General features: G+C 40.7%; 1 protein-coding gene and 1 pseudogene across 3 annotated transcripts in view; both read right to left on the bottom strand.

The window, feature by feature from the left end:
* RASSF8 (Ras association domain family member 8) overlaps window positions 1–18220 on the bottom strand; it is a 130030-nt gene that overhangs the window by 32146 nt on the left and 79664 nt on the right. The window lies entirely within an intron of this gene.
* The window catches only part of LOC136165305 (small ribosomal subunit protein uS13-like), a 47926-nt pseudogene continuing 39641 nt past the window's right edge, over window positions 9936–18220 (bottom strand).

The following is an 18220-nucleotide window of genomic DNA, read 5'->3' on the forward strand; positions in this document are numbered from 1 at the left end:
CCTACCAATGTCACTCAAAAATAATCTGGCTCTACAGGGTGAGGAAGGAAGCTGTGGATTCCTTACACCTAGACATGCCAGGGAGGGATGGCCACATGATGGTGCTTTCTCCAGACACATAAGGGTACTCACTTCAGAGAGTTCACTGAAACCACATGTACAGATATCTTGCTTTTCAGAGTGAGAAATCTGCTGTCCAACCAATATAATCAGTTCACTGAACACAGAGGGCTGAGGTCTGGCCAAACTTTATCATTTGATCAAGGTCATATGGATAGACATTAGCCAATCTCTGGAGTAATATCAATTTAGATTATTCTGAAAACTGAAATTAAATAATTAAACTTAACACATATTGAGATAAATTAAGTGCCCAGTATAGAAGATGTTGAGGGAGCTGCTCCTGTTAAGAACTCTAATGAAAACAGTTGGACCATAAAATGGGGGTTGCCACTGACATAAGAAAATTAGCATGAAAAAACTGTATGTGGCTTGTTTTTGCCAATTTTCTTAAATGGCCATGAAAGGTGGGATAGTGGGTGACCTTACAACTTGATTTTACTGGTTAAGAAATCTAAAAAAACAAAAATAAGATACCACTGGGTTCCACTTTGTGCTGCCGTATTATTGAAAAAAAGGAACAAAAAGTCATCTGTTTTGAGATGGCTAATAAACACGTGAAAAGATGCTGAATACTGCTCATTAGAGAAATGCAAATCAGAAATACAGTGAGGTATCATCTCATACTGGTCAGAATGGCCATCATCAAAAGTCTACAAACAACAAATGCTGTAGAGGGTATAGAGAAAAGGGAACCCTCTTGCACTGTTGCTGGGAATGCAAATTGACACAGCCACTATGGAGAACAGTATGGAGATTCCTTAAAAAAAACTAGGAATAAAACTACCATATGACCTAGCAATTCCACCACTGGGCATACACCCTCAGGAAACTGTAATCGAAAAAGACAAACGTACCCACTCCAATGTTCACTGCAGTGCTATTTACAATAGCTAGGACTGGTGGCTCAGACAGTAAAGAATCAATATATTGAAACATATGCACCGCCCTATGTAAAAGAGACAGCCAGTGGGAATCTGCTGTGTGATGCAGGGAACCCAACCTAGAGGGGTGGGAGGGGGAGGTTTAAGAGGGAAGGGACAAGTGTACGCCTGTGGCTGTTTAATGTTGAAGTATAGCAGAAACCAGCACAATACGGTAATTATCCTCCAATTAAAAATAAAATTAAAAAAATTTTAAAAGTCATCTGCTTTACAGTTATTCCTTCTGTAGATGTCCCAGTCTACCCCGTGATGCTTTAGAGATAGCTTCAGGGATGTGTGTAGACTCACCTTCTGTGACGGTTTAATTTCTGTTGGAGCTCTCAGGACCAGGAAAGATATCACACTCTCCAAGTCTTAATATGAAAACCCTGAATTCCAGCATCAGTTAAATCATGCTTTTTATTACATATGCTATTTCATGGCTCTCCTTTAAGTTCATTAGAAAACCGGCGGTGAGCAATAATGGTATAAGGTATTTCTACTAAAACAATCACTGAAAACTTGGTGATATTTTAAGACAGATTGAAGCACAAATAGATTTGTGTTGTGTGCAGTCGCTCAGCCGTGTCTGACTTTTTGTGATCCCATGGCCTGTAGCCCGCCAGGCTCCTCTGACAATGGGGATTCTCCAGGCAAGAATACTGGAGTGGGTTGCCACGCCCTTTCTCCAGGGGAACTTCTCAACCCAGGAATCAAACTGGGGTCTCCTGCATTGCAGGCGGATTCTTTACCAGCTGAGCTACCAGAAAAGCCCAGATTCATGCTGTTTCTCCTTAAACAGATACCAAAGTGCATGCATATCAAGGTACCTCAATTGTAAACCAAACACTTCAAATGAAAGCATGTCCTTGTTACTTAGTCTAGCAACAACAATAATAAACAGCTAACACTTACTGAACTCTTACTATGTGAGAGATGCAAAGTTAAATGTGTATATATTTACATGTATCATATATGTGATAAATGTGTGTATATAAAATTTTATTTAATCCTTTTGATACTCATCTATGTGACATGAATTATTATGAAACGAATGAGGAAACTGAGGCATAGAGGAATCAGTAACTAGGCCAGAGTCACTAAACCAGCACGTGGCAGATCCTTATCTGATAATAAGCATAACTACTAAAAAATTTATTTATCCTGGAGCGCCCTCAGCTGGGCAGTTAAAGGCATGGCCAATCCTGCTGCTGCTGGAGGGTTGTGAGCTCAGAGGTCACCAGGAGATCCATGTGAGGAGGCTGTCAGCGCCCGGGAGGCACGGGGCTGTGTCTGTCACTGCGCCAGGGATGGTGCCCGGGGACCACTGCCCCCACGCGGGACTCTGGATCCTGACCCCTCAGGATGCTGAACCCACCAGAACTGGAAGCGAGCCTGAGCCAGGGGGTGAACAACAAACCTTTGGGTTGAAGGGGCCTTGGGGTTTCAGCATCCTGAACGACTTCAGCTACCCATTTCTAAGTGTCAAGAGAATCTGCAGAGTCCCGGGGAGAAGGCGTCAGCCAGTTTCCCAGTGCGAGCCACCACGCACTTCTACAACAATGAGTAGCAGGAGGAAGACACCCAGGCCTCCCACCCACAGTGCGAGGAGGCCCAGGAGAGCAGAGACAGGGCGATGAACCCAGGGTGGTGATTTGGAGGCCGTGGTGGCTCAGTGGTTAAGGGTCAACTCCCTGACTCTGTCCCTCCAGGGGGTGCTGTGCGCCTCTCATCCAAGTCAGTCAGTTTCTCCACACCCACCTCCCACCACACCCGAACACGTTGTTTCCCACTGGCTGTACAAGGACATAGCTGTCTCTGGTCGGCACCCGACCCAGGGCAAGGACAGGGCCTTTACTCACCCTTCTGGTGAGTCTCCCTGCTTCATGCACACCTTCAAGAAAGGATTCTAGGACCATGAGGTTGGCATCCCAAGGGTTGGTTTTTGGGTGGGGCCAACTTTCAAAGTGCCTTCAGTAATGTCACTGTGCTGATCAAAGGACAAAATCATTCCATGTCGATTAGTAACCCACCCACGCCTCTCACTTAACTTGAGACCCCTTATGGGCTATTTCCGCTTCTATAAAAATGATTTAGATACTGTCTGAGGTTGATTGTGGTAGCTTAGTGGCATTCTGAACAAAAATTTATTTATGGAAAACACATAAACACATGGAATAATTTCCATAAAAGTAACAAAATAAAAGGAAAAGTAAGGATGGGGAGGCGAGACCATTCTGGATAAAAATATGTACGATTCCTGTCTAAGGGCTGCTTGTATGAATAGAAGAGCTTTAACTCTTAGTTGGGATCTGCTTTGGGTTTGTCACTGGAATAGAATATTGCTGTTTTCAAAGTATCAAATGCAATATTATTTTCAGCTTTTTATATTTTGATGACCAAATGAGTGTATTCATCAAGGTTTGTTACTAAACTATTTTACATGTGATCGTCTTCCCAGTTTCTACTTGAAGTATTTTGAAAGACAAAAAAATTTAATCATACTGATGCAATAAAGTTACTAGTAAAGCTTGCCAGGACATTTGTAATGAGTCCTGCCTCAGAAGAGAAAGTAATCAGGTAGATAGGACCATGGGAGCTATTAATTCTAATACCACTAGGCTGAATGACGTGAGTGTATGTGTGCTAAGTCGCTTCAGTCGTGTCCAACTATTTGCGACCTATGGACTGTAGCTTGGCAGGCTCTTCTGTCCATGGGATTCTCCAGGCAAGAAAACTGCAGTGGGTTGCCATTTTTGTCTCCAGGGGATCTTCCCGACCCAAAGAACAAACCTGCATCTCTTATGTCTCCTGCACATAAGGAGGCAAGTTCTTTACCACTTGCGCCACTAATACCGCTAGGGTGAGTAACATACTCAGTCTAATTACTGTCACAGAATTGAGAAGAAGCATGGAGCTGATGTTCAATGATCCAATCAGACTTAGTAAGGAATACATGATCCCTGAGGCTCCTGCCAGTCACCCTCGTCTCAGTAAAGCAGGGACAGAGCTGTGTCTGAATCCAAATGCTTTCAGACTTCTGGAGTCTATGTTCTTTCCACTACAACAAGCCATGTGCAAGGCAGAGTTATTTTTCTTCTCCATACCCAAAGAGATATGGGCTATTTCATTGTTGGTTTTCATCCATCTACATGATATTAAATCATGTTCAATACTTTATAGCCTCCATTCAAGTAAAGGGAATCTGTTTTCTGAACTTAGCATTAATGACATTCTACAATGAAACCCATAGTTTTACTTAATATAAGATAAAAGTTAATGTATTTTTCATCTATAGATTTCTCACTCTTAATATCACAAACATCGAGTCCATTAATTCTGACAAACAAGCCCATTTTTACAGCTATGATGAATTAAGTGCATAAACTTTTCGACAAAACACTTTTTGACTAACAGTTACAAAAGTGAAGTCGCTCAGTCATGCCCGACTCTTTGCGACTACATGGACTGTAGCCCATCAGGCTTCTCCATCCATGGGGTTTTTCCAGGCAAGAATACTGGAGTAGGTTGCCATTTCCTTCTCCAGGGTATCTTCTCTACCCAGAGATCAAACCCAGGTCTCCTGATTGCAGGCAGACGCTTTCCCCTCTGAGCCACCAGGGAAGTCCTACACAGTTACAATGGTGACTCAAATAGACAAATTTTATATACTGAGCATGGGCTTCCCTTCTGGTTCAGTGGTAAAGAATCCACCTGCAATGCAGGAGACGGGGGTTGCATCCCTGGGTCAGAAGATTCCCTAGAAGGAAATGGCAACTCATTTCAATATTCTCGCCTGGGAATTCTCATGGACAGAAGAACCTGGTGGGCTACAGTCCATGGGGTTGCTAGAGTCAGACAACCTAGTGAATAAACCACCATCACTACCACTATATATCAAACATGCTCCTTTTCAGGTATGTATTTCTAAGCTAAATTAGGATATGAACATTTCCAAGCCAAAATAAGATAACCTGATGAGGAAATAGTAGTAAAATAAGTATATAAAATTAAGGAAAAGGTGAGCACCTTTCTTTGACTGTCAAAGTGGTTATTAGACCATAAAACTTTACAACTTCAATTTTAAGATTTAATTAACACAGTAGAGCAAGGGTAGCAACTGTCTTTCTTAAATACAAATTTGACTTTAGACGCCGGCTCAGATCCCTCCAGTGGCTCTCCACTGCCATCAGGAGCTGGCTTATAAAGAGGGCGGCGGCAGCGGCCGTTGGAGGCCCTGACCTGGGCAGGTCTGTTTGCTTCTGTGCGTTGGTCTCCGTTTCCATCACGTTTACAGCCCTTCACACCACACAGGTGGTCGCTGTCTCATGCTACCCATGGCTCCCTGGCCTTCCCAGGTCTTCTTCTCCTGGGACCAGTTGATAAAAGTACAAATGCTTTAAAACTATGGAAGGCAGAAACTATATTTGGCAAAATTAAACAGGCATAATCTCTAAGAATCTTTGTTAAACTAGAGCTATATCAAATCACAGAAAGAAAATTTTAAAAGTATCCACTCAAACAATTTGAAAAGGTAGTTTAACCTTTAAGAGCCAAAAACTATTTTGGTTATTCTATGTATTTCCTGAAGAAAATATAAGTTAAGTAACAAAATCCCTAGATGATGTACAAAAATAGGTACATCTTTTGGGGATATTTTAAAGTACAGGCATAGTTTGGAGACATTGAAGGTTTCGTTCTAGACCACTGCAATAAAGTGATTATAGCAGTAAAGAGATAGAGAAGGCAATGGCACCTCATTCCAGTATCTTGCCTGGAAAATCCCACGGATGGAGGAGCCTGGTGGGCTGCAGTCTATGGGGTCGCACAGAGTCGACACGACTGAAGTGACTTAGCAGCCGCAGCAGCAATTAAGTGAGGCTCACAAATTATTTTCTGCTTTCCTGGAAAATATAAATGTTATGCCAAAGTCTATTAAGTGTGTGGTAGCATTCTGTCTAAAAAAACAATGTACATACATACCTTCCTTAAAGAATACTTTAACCACCATCTGAGTCTTTTTGCAATAGCAACGTCAAAAATCACTGACCACCATAACAAATACAATAATAGTGTGAAAGTTTAAAATATTGTGAGAATTAGCAAAATGTGACACAGATGCTGTTGAAAAAATAGTGCCAACAGACTTACTCGATGAAGGGTTGCTATAAATATTCAACTTGTAAGAAACACAAATTGAAGAATTCCTGGAGAATTCCATGGACAGAGGAGCCTGGTGGGCTACAGTCCATGGGGTCACAGTCAGACACAACTAGGTAACTAACATTTTCACTTTCACTAGATAAAAGGGGATGGGAATGGTCCTGGGGTAATGTACGTGCCTAGCAGTTGAGAAAAGCTGATTTTTGAAGAAACATTTTAATGAAAGTAAAACATACTACAGAAAAATTCAGCAATTTGCTGTGTAATGAATTTTCACACAGCAAACACACTCATGTCTAATCACTTCCAAGATCAAGAAGAAGCCTTCTCCTAATCCTGACCCCTCCCTGAGGGGGCCTCTTATCGCAGACTAGTTTTGCCTGGTTTGGATTCTGCATAAATGGGGTCTATCTTATGAAGTGGTGCCTGGTTTCTTTGGTAATGGTATGTTTGCTGGGCTTCATCCACGTTGCTGTTCATAGCAGGTACCTCATTCTTTCTCAAAGCAGTAGGATTTCCCACTGTACAAATAAACCACGATTTATTCAGCTATCTTCTGTTGATGGACAGCATGGTTGTTTACAATTTTTGGTTATTACAAACAAGGCCACCTGGCTTGGAGTAGAGTTGCTCCAACCTGTGATGGCCTGCCAACTGATCCCTCTGTCTTCCCTCCCATCTCTCTCTCTACACAATCATTTTATACATTATTGCTACAGAAGGTCTTTCTTAAACACAGATTTGATTCTATATTCCTGCTCAGAGTCCTTTGATAGCTCTCTGCTGCCCTCTGGTCATTGATGTACCACCACTTAATTACATTGCAACTCTCCCAGCTCCAAGATATTTCAGTTCTTTGAATATATCATTCTCTCAAGCATCTCTACCCTGCATCCACCGTTCTCCTTCACTGGAAAACAATTCTGATTCCTGCACATCCTTCAAGTTCACTGCAACCTCCTTCTGGGCATCATTCCCCAGTCTTTTGGCCCCTGTTCCGAACTGGAGGTGGCTACTCTCCACTGTGCTTCCAAAGCGCTGTCTTGGTTTTACCACGGCAGCTCTCAAAGTGCTTATCTGCTTACTCCTCTGATTCTCATTCTACCTCCTGAACACTCCAGCGCAGGGGCTGACACACACAGGACGCACCATGTGTTTGCAGAGTAGCATGGGTGCTAACAGTTCACATTTAACTGGGGGGAAAAAAGCACAGTACTAGTGAGAAAGTGTCAGTGTGAACCTAGAGGGGACAAAACTGGCATTCAAGTATCTTAAGGTCAGTAAAACGGTGCATTATTGATGGAATAAATGTTACATCTTATCATTAAAGATGCTACTGTGAATATTACACCATATTGTAAAGTTCTTAAATATATCCCAAGTCAATACCTAGAGAAGGAAAACTATTGTTTTAACCTACAATTTGTGGCTTCCATGTGATCTCAAATAAAACATATATATATATATATATATATATATATATATATATATATATATATATATATATATATTTTGGGGGGCAGGGGTGTGCCATGTGGCTTGTAGGATCTCAATTCCCTAACCATGGATTGAATCTGGTCCATGCAGTCAAAGCCCAGAATCCTAACCACTAGGCCACCAGGGAACTCCCAAATAAAACATTTCATTTAAATAATTTTAGAAATATTAGTTTTAAAATAATTAGTGAAACAAAATGTGCAAGTAAATCACACTTATGAAAGAGCAGACAGAAAAATAATTGCAAAAAATGTCTAATGTTGTTCAGAAATGGCAAAAAAAAAAATCAATGTAGGATAAAATTCTCCTGACATGGCTCTTTCTCAACACCTTATCACGTAAGCAAAGCTTCTCCCTCTCTAAAACCAAATTAATCAAAATAGGCCAAATGCCACCAGTCAAGAGGAAACACAAGCACCACCCTACAAACTAAGAGGGTTTTTAAGAAAAAGAATGTAAGGAATCTAATGAAATCAAAACAAAGGAATTGACAAAAGTAAACAGCACAGACTTCTCAAGCCATTTTCAGATTCTGGTTTATGAACTATCTATGTGAATAACTTAAGATTATGGAGATAAATAAACCCATAGACAGGCTATGGTTAATATCCTTTCCCATTTCATAGGCTGGAAATATATAGAGTAAATACAACACATGCTCTTTACCCAACTGTTCCTTCAAATACATTATTTGTTTTCTCAGTCAGCAAGTTCTTAAATTTCTATGTTTAGCTTCTTTAGGTAGGGAAAAGATAAACAGACCTTTCTGACTTATATTATTTCGGGACAGAATTAACATATACCTCATCTCATTTTTAAAACTAGACTCTAAAAATGCCAAAGTACCCACAAAGTTAGCAATTCATTATCTTAGTGTGATTCTGCCTTAATTGAAAAGTTAATTATGTTTTAGGTATTTCGAATTTGTAAGAGCACTAAGTATTTTTGTAGAGCATCCAACAAAATTACAAATTTGTACCTCAGGCTGAGAAGGCAGATCCAACACATTGAAGTATCAGAGAGGAGACATAAAGCTATAAAACTCACTCATGTATATGCTAATTATCCCTAATCACTGTACAAATTTACATTGGGCTGCCTTATGCTTTCACTTTAAGACTGACCTAGACAATTAGTATTTTAGATCTAGCAATTTATATTTTAACACATATATATGTGTATGACGCTTTCCCTGGTGGCTCAGTTGGTAAAGAGTCTGCTTGCAATGCGGGAGACCTGGGATCGATCCCTGGGTCAGGAAGATCCCCTGGAGAAGGAAATAGCAACCCACTCCAGTATTCTTGCCTGGAGAATTCATACATGTATATACACACAAGTATGTATGTGTAAATATTTATGTATATATACATGTATCTATATTATTCATATGCACATACATTCACACAAGTGCCCATGTACACATATACACACTCTCTTTGTTTATAGCTTAAACTAGAAGTCAGGATACCCCCTTCTTCAAAACTATTAATCCTGTAAACACACTGGATGCTCATTAATTAATGAATTACCCAGTAGATAACTGTTCAAATTATATAATCATCCAAAGTCAAAGCCAGGAGATTTATGCATTTCTGATTACTTAAATTTCCACAAACCCATCATATTAATCTGAATTCCCAAAGAAGCAACTGTATGAATCTCTAAGGAATAAATTAAACAATGAAATACTCTAAAAGCTGTATATATGAAAACTAATCTAAAAAAACTCATGGCTTGTGTTCAATGTGATGGATAACAATATATTCAGGAGAGAAGATAGATTATCAAATTTTGAAATAATATGAAATTTCTATAATACATGAAATAACTATGAATTTCAACAACTATGAAAAAATCATACAGAATAAAACTATGCTAATTATGGTCTAAAAAATGAAATAAAATACACTTGTTAGTTCTATATATTCGGTGCTCAGAAAACAATGAAAAGTCAAAGTCCAATAAAGAGTCAGCAATTACCTCATTAATAAAAGGGGAATCAAGGATTGATTCAAGACCTAAGGAGTTTACTCTCAGATGGCGGGGGTGGGGTGGGGATGGGACTAAGGAGGTTTCTGCATTGTAACCCAGGACAGATGATTTCACTGTCAAGAGGTGTCTTCAGCACTAGTAGAAGTCTAAATTTGGACTCCTTTTGAGAATTTTCCCACTGTTCAAAATTTACCTAATAGTGGCAAAATGATGAAGAGAATGAAGCTGCTAAGTTTTTTTTTAACTGCATAGACTATTTATTAACACAAGGCCCACACATTGCTTCTTCTTGGACACACCCACAGTGCGACCACTCGGCCTAGGGTCTTGGTGTGCTGGCCTCTGACGCGAAGTCCCCAGAAGTGGCTCAGCCCCCTGTGCGCCCGAATCTTCTTCAGTTGCTCCAGGTCTTCACGGAGTTTGTTGCCTAGACGGTTGGCCAGGACCTGGCTGTATTTTCCGTCCTTCACATCCTTCTGTCCATTGAAGAACCAGTCTGGGATCTTGTACTGGTGTGGATTCTGCATGATGGTGATCACACGATCCACCTCATCCTCGGTGAGCTCTGCTGCCCTCTTGGTGAGGTCGATGTCTGCTTTCCTCAGCACCACATGAGCATGTCTTCGCCCCACACCCTTAACTGCAGTGATGGCAAAGGCAATTTTCCGCCGCCCAACGAGGTTGGTGTTGAGTACTCGCAAGATGTGGTGACACTTCTCAGGGATCACTAGAGACGTGGTGGCGGCCCCGGCGGCGGCATGCAGGCCTCCAGTGGAAGAGCTGACGCTGCTAATTTTTTATCCAGTCATTTGTGCTGAGCTGCTGCTGCTGCTAAGTCGCTTCAGTCCTGTCCGACTCTGTGCGACACCATAGACGGCAGCCCACCAGGCTCCGCCGTCCCTGGGATTCTCCAGGCAAGAACACTGGAGTGGGCTGCCATTTCCTTCTCCAATGCATGAAAGTGAAAAGTGAAAGTGAAGTCGTTCAGTCGTGTCCGACTCCTAGCGACCCCATGGACTGCAGCCTACCAGGCTCCTCCGTCCATGGGATTCTCCAGGCAAGAGTACTGGAGTGGGGTGCCATTGCCTTCTCCGTCGTGCTTAGCTACTGAACCATAAATCTTACATTATGGAGAGAAACAGTGTGCTAAATTCCTTTTTAAAAAGTAAGAATACTATTCATAAATGGGGTTATTTCACATTAAAAAAAATGTACTGTCTTACATTAAAAAAAATGTACTGTCTTTAAATATTCCATCTTTGGCTTGAAAATATCCCTTACTTGTATAGACCCTAAGCTGGAGAGCTTTCCTTTCTGTCCTTTCTCCTTTGCTTTTGTATGACCACATGTTTTCTGTACCAATCATTTAGGAGAGAAGTGAGCTCTTTCTTGTTTTAGAGTTTTGCTTGTCTATTTAGCATTCCTTTTTGAGTCTCAAGATGTATGGAACAATAAATGCCATTTAATGCTGAAAAAAGTAAGAATACTAATATGTTTAAAGTTATTATTCAAAATTAACTAAAAACACAAAAACAATGTGACTATTACCAAAAACAAAACAAAAAGGCCACTGTTTAAATGAATCCAGCACAAATTTGTGGAGAGAATAATCAAAGTCAAGGAAATAAAATTATTTTAAACATACAATGTGATTCCCATGCTCTTTGTTAATCATGGTACCATCGGGATCAGACATTCAGCAACATGTGATTATACAGAAAAGACACAAATAACAAATATTCTTTTTTCTTTTTATAGTTACTCATTAAATCTAGGCAAATTAGTTGATTTCTCTAAATTAAGCCAGTAGTTATAATTTTTTACCAGGTGGTTTAGTGGTAAAGAATCCACCTGCCAATGCAAGAGATGCAGGAGACATGGATTCGATCCCTGGGTCAGGAAGATCCCCTGAAGGAAAGAAGGAAAATGGCAACCTACTCTAGTATTCTTGCCTGGAAAATCCCATTGACAGAGGAGCCTGGCGGGCTGCAGTTCGTAGGGGCGCAAACAGACACAACTGAGCACATACAATCTTTTATCTAAATAAATCCACTCAAGAACTAAACAGCAAGTAAAAGCAAAAGGCACCCTTTCAACTCTCAGGGCACAGGAAGATTCCTTTGAAGGTAACAGGCTAAGTGCACTGACATGAAATCATACTATTAGAAAAATCGGGAGCAGATGACATGGAAATCATTAATTACTACTGCTGTTTACAGACCATGATGTTTTAAACGACTGACCACAGTGTGGGAATCAATAAACCTCAAGATAATACTTTTTTTACCCTGAGAGATTCAAATAGTGTTGATAGTGTTAGATCATTTATAAAGTTAGGCAAGGCAGTTATCACGATGACTTTGTTAACACCCCTTCCTACCACCAAAACCAAAACAAAAGACACCAAAACAGCTGGTTAACTAAACTGCTCAAGAGTTCAGTTAATAAGAACTCAGGTTTCTAATCTCCAGTTCTCTAACTGCCAGCCCTAATAGAATGTACCATAAAATTCGCCATTCAGACCCCTATCATCTCCCCCAATTTATCACAAGGGAACTATAAGCAGATGAATCAAAAGGCCACTTACACCTGCCTACAAAACCAAGGAACAGAGATTGACCTGCCTACTTAGCAAAGCTAAATGCTTCTGGAAAATGCTGTGAAAGTCCCCTTCCTGACCTTTGGAGCCTGATCCTGAGCAGTAGGCTCAATTTCACTGGCAGAGGAACCTCACAGGTAACCCACAGCCTTGGATCCTGTTTCCACCTCAGTCATGAGGAAATCCTATGATGTTCCTTCCAGTCCTGTGATTCCAATACATCACGCTCCAAGTGCCATTAACGTAGTTTTTAAAAGAAAAGACAACTCAAAACACACTGGAAGAATATAAATATTTTCTATGGGAAAAAAGAAGTCCTACAATCATATAGGAAGAATGAACATCTGTGAGTGTTCACAAATCTCTAAGTAGAAAAAACTAACAGAGACCTGAGTGATAGGAAAGGTTTGTCTCTGAAAACAAAGGAGTAATTTATCAGGTCAATAAATTCATTGTGAAGACACTGAAGTCAAATTAAATAAAACCAACAAGAGACAAAGCAATGTCCTAGTTTTGTGTGCTGGGAGATGAGGCTTCACTGAGCACTAATTATATCTGCTTGGAAATGAAGCAAATTAAATATGTTCCCTGTTAAATGGGCTTAAAGAAAAAAAAAAAACCAAAAACTTTTGAAGAAAGCATTTTAAATTATTTTCCCAAATTAATTTTGGGAATTAAAGAGTAGGTTATACAAGTAATTTTTTGTTTCCCCTAAGATGCCCTGGGTAACAATGATGAAAGTGTATGTTGAAGACATATTTAAAAACCAAATATCTAGTTCTATGGTTTTGCGCTCTCCAACATGCCTCAGAAGCTGGAGTTCTAAACACAAAGTATAAAAAACACATAAGAAATTAAGCAGGATCTGGGCTGCTCAAAATTAAAGGAGTATGTAAATGCTTTCAGGAAACTGTCAAAACCACATATTTTAGCTTATTTGTCTTTGTGGTCTTCATTGCTTTTTGAAAAATGGTCTCTTTCCAAAAGGGTTAGGAAGCTCTCCTTTTGAGACTTTGATCCTGAACCAAAGCTTCACTCTAAAAGTGTAACAGTAGAGAAGACATTATTCAGAGAGCAAACTTTTATTATGTGACATGAATTCATCTCAAGCACATATATAATACTATGTATGGCTTGTTTACAGACAATCACAGGCGTGGTATGTTAAGTGACGGTGGAGACATGTAGGTTAGAAAGACAATATCCCAAAGAGCAAATGAGATCCTAAGTATACACACATCACAGGCACTCAAGTTCAGGTCGAGAACTGAGTTGGGCCTGGCTTAATTTACACTGAGGTTGGCTGGGCCATTACTTTCCTTAGCCTCTGACTCTTGGGAAAGTGGTGACTTCTGGAAGGAGCTTTTGATTTTAGGACACGACCACTCTTCTGAAGCTCTTTCTCTGCATCCAGCTTCCTTCTCAGTCTGCGTTCATGAACATGTACACGCACACCTCCCGCTCCCTCCCGCCCCCACCAACCGCCGCAAGTTGATGAGAAGCCCACTGAAGTAGTCAGGGCGGCCCCCTGCCCATGCCAGGCTGTTGACGCCGAAACAGACTCGCTTTTGAAAATAATTACCTGCATTTACTGCGCTAAACTTATCAGTTCAATGCTAACCTGACTGCTGGTTGTCTAATAAAAAAAAAAAGACATTTATTAATCTTCGCTAAATAATTTTCTATTTATTCCCCAGTTACAATTTTCCACTTCAGAAAAGAGAAGTCCTTGTCAAAGGTTTGAGATGAATCTATACAGTGAGTCATAGATTGCCCCAACATGCGCTGCACAGAGGTATGATTTACAAAGAATATTCAGATGGTTTCTATCACCAATGAACTAAAAATTCATTAAGACAGTTGTTTCTAACTCTTGTCCAAATGTGGGTACAGAAACAAGAAGGACTACCATGGAAACCACAGAAACCTTTGAAGACACCTGACATAACCCAAGTTAAATGTAGACATACAAAGCAGCACCAACTGTCTGAACGTTCTGGTCTCCATATTAAATTGAGAGGCGTAGATGGTTTCTCGCCTTTCTTTGCTTCCTGTTTTTCCTTGCTGCCAATTAAAAGAAGAGAATTTGACAAACTCTGAGGAAAACACAGGCTTCCCTGGTGGCCCAACAGTGCTAGGCTACTGTTTTTCATTATCCCCTAACTAGTCGGTTTTAAGATGCTCTACTCCAGAGTGATATTCAGAACTCATTGAAACACACACGCTACATCACCAGGCACAACTATTCTCCACCTTCTGTTTTGGGCAGTCTCCGCCCACCTGGGGCTTCCCAGGTGGCTCTGTGGTAAAGAATCCACTTGCTGAGGCAGGGCCGCAGGTTCGATCCCTGGGTAGGGAAGATCCCTTGCAGAAGGAAGTGGCTACTCACTCCAGTACTCTTGCCTTGGAAACCTCATGGACAGAGGAGCCTGGTGAGCTACAGCCCAAGGGGTTGCAAAGAGTCGGACACAGCTAAGTATGCATGCACACGCATCTCGCTTACTATGGTCGTTCTTTAGCAGTAATTACACACATTTAAAAGGATGTGGACCTCTTGCACTTGAAAGGACCTGGAGATCATCTGGGTCAGGGTGTCTCTATCTGTTTTCCAGCTCTGACACCACGAGGACAGGATACTCAGCTTCCATGAATACAGTGGCCAAGGGCTGAGGCAGGGGGATGGGAGATGTGTGCACTGAGGCAGGAAGGAATAGCCCTATGCTTACCTAGGATTCATCACTCTTACTACTTCAAAAAGTAAAACTTTTGAGTGGGAATGATCAAACAAGTAATCCTCTTAGAAGGTTACTCATGATTTTTTTCTGATAGGCTAACTAATGACAGGTCCTCCAGCATTTACTGTGCACTTCAAATTCAGAAAACTTTGCAAAACTTCCTGTAACTTTATTAAAAAGCAGAGAAGGGGAGGTGAAGTCAAGTAAGGGTGAGACATGGTTCAAATACAGCAAATTACTTATTACATCTTTTCTATGTAATATACCCATTAAAATTTGTGATACTGGATTAAGAACTGTTTTAAAAGTCCATCTAACTAAAAAACCACACAGCAGATTCACCAAGAAGCTACAGAGTTGTTTTAATTGATCTGTTGTAGACTGTTCTTACCTTCTCTGTATTGAAACAGTTTGTTTTTAATTTCTATGTGTATTAGTCGCTATGAACTTCATTCTGTCTTTGAGATTCATGAACATAACTCCAGTGTTTCCCTATAAACTTTAATGGGAATTTTCCCAATTGTTCAATACCACTGATAAAAATTATAAACTCTCAGAGGTAAGGTTAATGAACTTCTCTCAGCTGTACCAAAGCAATGACCCTTCTTGCGTGGGTATGACTGTCTGCCAGTTTGACTCTTGCTTAATAAATTGTATGGTTTAATGACAGTCCAATCCTATTTTCACAGTTGGCTAAGAAAAAATCACCTGGGTTGTAAAAGAGGTTTTTTCATACATTTAACATTTCTTTAACAACAACAACAAAAAAAATGTTCATTGAAGGGGGGAAAAAAGAGAAAATACTGAAAAGATGAATATATAAAGCCATCTATGCCTCATTCCTCTAATCATAAGTGTTCAAACTCAGCCTAACTAGCAGACACTAGACTCCCCTGGTGGTCCAATGGTTAAGACTCTGTGCATACTACTCTGGGTTTGATCCCTGGTCAGGTAACTAAGACCCTGAAGCTGTGCTAAGAAAAAAGTAGATACCATGACAAGCTCGTTTTAGCTTTTTCTCAGAAAAAAATGCATCCAAAAGCATCCTAGTTCATTTCCTCATTGATTCCTTCATTCATTCACTCTTAATATACACCTAGGCCTCTTATGCTCAATTCCATGAATGCTCCTCACTGACTTTTAGGATAAAGTCCATGTTCCTACCATTGTCCATGTCACTCAACCCTTCCTCAACTACACTTTCCCTTTGTGAGGCAACCAAATCTCACTGTCCCACCATGTATAATATTCTCTGCTTGGAACATCTTCTTCCTTCCTATCTACCTTACCAGGTGAGCCCCAGGTACCTACTGGTCCTGCTTGATGAGGTGGTGGTAGTAAGGAGGCACCAGCAGATGGCAAGAGCTTGCTCTATGCCAGGACACTTGTGAACTCAGAACCACTGAGGAAATGCTATTATCATGCTCATTTTACAAGTGAGAATGTAGAGGCTTTGAAAGGTTAATTCAGTTCAGTTCAGTCGCTCAGTCATGTCCAACTCTTTACAATCCCATGAACTACAGCATGCCAGGCCTCCCTGTCCATCATCAACTCCCGGAGCCTACCAAAACCCATGTCCATTGAGTTGGTGATACCATCCAACCATCTCATCCTCTGTCGTCCCCTTCTCCTCCTGCCTTCAATCTATCCCAGTATCAGGGTCTTTTCAAATGAGTCAGCTCTTTGCATCAGGTGGCCAAAGTATTGGAGTTTCAGCTTCAGCATCAGTCCTTCCAATGAACACCTAGGACTGATCTCCTGTAGGATGGACTGGTTGGATCTCCTTGAAGTCCAAGGGACTCTCAAGAGTCTTCTCTAACACCAGAGTTCAAAAGCATCAATTCTTCTGTGTTCAGCTTTCTTTATAGTCCAACTCTTCCATTCATACATGACCACTGGAAAAACCATAGCCTTGACTAGATGGACCTTTGCTGGCAAAGTAATGTCTCTGCTTTTTAATATGCTGTCTAGGTTGGTCATAGCTTTAAAGGAGTAAGCGTCTTTTAATTTCATGGCTGCAATCACCATCTGCAGTGATTTTGGCGCCCAGAAAAATAAAGTCTGACACTGTTTCCACTGTTTCCCATCTATCTGCTGTGAAGTGATGGGACTGGATGCCATGATCTTAGTTTTCTGAATGTTGAGCTTTAAGCCAACTTTTTCACTCTCCTCTCACTTTCATCAAGAGGCCCTTTAGTCCACCTTCACTTTCTGCCATGAGGGTGATGTCATATGCATATCTGAGGTTATTGATATTTCTCCCGGCAATCTTGATTCCAGCTTGTGCTTCTTCCAGCCCAGCGTTTCTCATGATGTACTCTGCATATAAGTTAAATAAGCAGGGTGACAATATACAGCCTTGATGTACTCCTTTTCCTATTTGGAACAAGTCTGTTGTTCCATGTCCTGTTCTAACTGTTGCTTTCTGACCTGCATACAGGTTTCTCAAGAGGCAGGTCAGGTGGTCTGGTATTCCCATCTCTAAGAATTTTCCACAGTTGATTGTGATCCACACAGTCAAAGCCCTTGGCATAGTCAATAAAGCAGAAATAGATGTTTTTCTGGAACACTCTTGCTTTTTTGATGATTCAGCAGATATTAGCAATTTGATCTTTGGTTCCTCTGCCTTTTCTAAAACCAGCTTGAACATCTGGAAGTTCACAGTTCACGTATTGCTGAAGCCTGGCTTGGAGAATTTTGAGCATTACTTTACTAGTATGTGAGATGAGTGCAACTGTCTGATCATTTGAGCATTCTTTGGCATTGCCTTTCTTAGGGATTGGAATGAAAACTGACCTTTTCCAGTCCTGTGGCCACTGTTGAGTTTTCCAAATTTGCTGACATATTGAGTGCAGCACTTTCACAGCATCATCTTTCAGGATTTAAAATGGCTCAACTGGAATTCCATCACCTCCACTAGCTTTGTTCGTAGTGGTGCTTCCTAAGGCTCACTTGACTTCACATTCCAGGCTGTCTGGCTCTAGGTGAGTGATCACACCATCGTGATTAACTGGGTCGTGAAGATCTTTTTTGTACAGTTCTTCTGTGTAAGCTTGCCACCTCTTCTTAATATCTTCTGCTTCTGTCAGGTCCATACCATTTCTGTCCTTTAAAGAGCCCATCTTTGCATGAAATGTTCCTTTGGTATCTCTAATTTTCTTGAAGAGATCTCTAGTCTTTCCCTGTCTATT

The sequence above is a fragment of the Muntiacus reevesi genome, chromosome 1 (genome assembly GCF_963930625.1).
Source record: "Muntiacus reevesi chromosome 1, mMunRee1.1, whole genome shotgun sequence".
Taxonomy (NCBI): domain Eukaryota; kingdom Metazoa; phylum Chordata; class Mammalia; order Artiodactyla; family Cervidae; genus Muntiacus; species Muntiacus reevesi.